The following is a 2,334-nucleotide window of genomic DNA, read 5'->3' on the forward strand; positions in this document are numbered from 1 at the left end:
TGACTTTTTACAGGAGGAAACTATTGATGTTATTATTATATTGCAAAAAAATTAATAGTAAATTATATATTTAAAATTTATTTAACTTATTAATTGATATCAAATAAATTGTACTTCATTGATTTTTAATTTAATATAGATGGTGTATCGGTTAATATCTCTTCTGCCACTAGAATTCTTGTCAATTTTCAAATTCCAGAAGTGCATTCTCTTGAACAAAGGTAAATTCATCAATTCACTTATTTTTGCATAATTGCAAATTCACATGTACATTATGGTTAAAAAATTAACATTTTAATTATTAAAAAGAATTATATGAATGATGATCTCATTATATTAATACAGGCTTGTTAGACTTGCTAAAAAGAATATATGACTCCAAAATGAGATTCGTCCAATTCGTGATATTGAAATGGAAAAGAATAGACAAGAGTCCATTCTAGAGTTGTTGACTTTGGATATTCATAATGACAAGATATACTTTATTTGAGTTAATATGTAAATGGCGGTTGTTAATTTATTACCATGTTTTTTCAAAAGACATAAAATTTACATGCAAAGCAACGACTAATGATATTGATATATCAACTGAGCATGTCCACAACGCAAAAGCTGTGTCTAAAAGTATAGTGATCAGGTTTAGTGCAATAATTACGGATTGCTAAGAGGTCCTCCTACCTGTTGGTATTTTTATTAAATATGTTTTCTGAATTAATTTTATTGTCAAAAAAATATTAGGTACAAGTTGAATATCATTGTTGAAAATGATACTGGATCTACAACTTTTCTCATTTTTGGTGGGCAGCAACTGATTTAATTAGTTTGCCAACTAGCAACCTAGCTTAAGGGTGCAAGGATCAACTCTCAATGTCTCTGTTTATGAGCATAATTGTTGGGATGCAAAAATTACTCCAAATTGTTCTCGATACTTGGATAGACGATCCATATAATTATATCGTTCAAAGTGACTTATATTCTTGAAAACAATGATTGTGCAAGACCAACTTTCCCCTCTGTCATGACAACTACTCCAAGAAGCTCAACGCTCCTTCGAATATCATTAATTTTGATTACTCCAAGAAGCTCAACGCTCCTTCAAATATCATTAACTTTGAATACGGAGAAGAATGTTAGAAGGTGTTTAGATATTTCTAATGCAGGTGAAAGCAATTCAAATGAAATTCCAGAGTCTTCTACTACAACTGAAGCTCCAGCGATATCAGTTTCGGTTAGTAATATGCATTCTGATACAGTTGGAAGGCGTTCTGAAGACTTCTCAAAGTCTGTAATTACAGTTGTGCCTATTGCATCATTTGCTGCTGATAAGTTAAATACTAACTTAATGCATGAACAGTCGCCGGCTAAAAGAATTTGCATCAAGTAAAAAAATAAAATTACTAATACTTGAAATAATATTCATACTAATGACATTATTTTATAAATTTGTGTTTTTCCAAGCCTTCTACTGCAACTTTATCCCGCAATTAAATGAACCTTCAAAAGGTATTGGTAAAATAACAATACCAAATTATTCTTATTAATCTTGCAAATAAAATTAATAATATGCATTTTAATTTTGAAACAGATGATTTAAATATATCGCTAAAATTATAATGCCCATGGATAATATAATTTCAGTTATATTTCCATGTCTTAACTTTTCCAACTTTTAAGTTTATTAAGTATATGTATACTCTTTAATTATCTGTTGTAGACGGTATAATTGCTAAGTAACTTAAAAATTATTACATTTTCTGGATATTATGTTTAAATTAAAACTATTTTCATTTAATTACATACTACGTTAATAATGTCGTATTACAATATGTTGTGTACTTATATAATTAAAAACTATATTAACATCAGTATTTTAAAATTAATAAATAATATTCTTATATAAATTAATGTAATTGTATGCAGCCTGCAGTAAAACGCGGGCTGCCTAACTAGTTCCTAATATGTTTCTTGTGAGATACAAATTCTTTTTAATAATTAAATAGTTAAATTTTATATATTAATTTTTATAAATTTAATAATAATGTAAAATGATTTAAAAAAATATGATCTTAAAAAAACAGTTACGTTTTTTTTCATTATCTCAATTTTAGAAAAAATTGAAAAATGTTAAACATCTCATCAATATTTGTGACAACTTTTACTCGCAAGATTTAATATATAATACATTTATAAGACTGTCTTTTAATCTTTATACATTTAAATATAATTTCATAAATGTATTGTATATTCCACCAAGTAGCTAATGATTAAAATAAATATTGATGGATTATGTAACATTCGTTCCAAAATTAGCCTTCACTAGGAAAAAGTTGTATG

The sequence above is a fragment of the Ricinus communis genome, chromosome 1, assembly GCF_019578655.1.
Source record: "Ricinus communis isolate WT05 ecotype wild-type chromosome 1, ASM1957865v1, whole genome shotgun sequence".
NCBI lineage: Eukaryota > Viridiplantae > Streptophyta > Magnoliopsida > Malpighiales > Euphorbiaceae > Ricinus > Ricinus communis.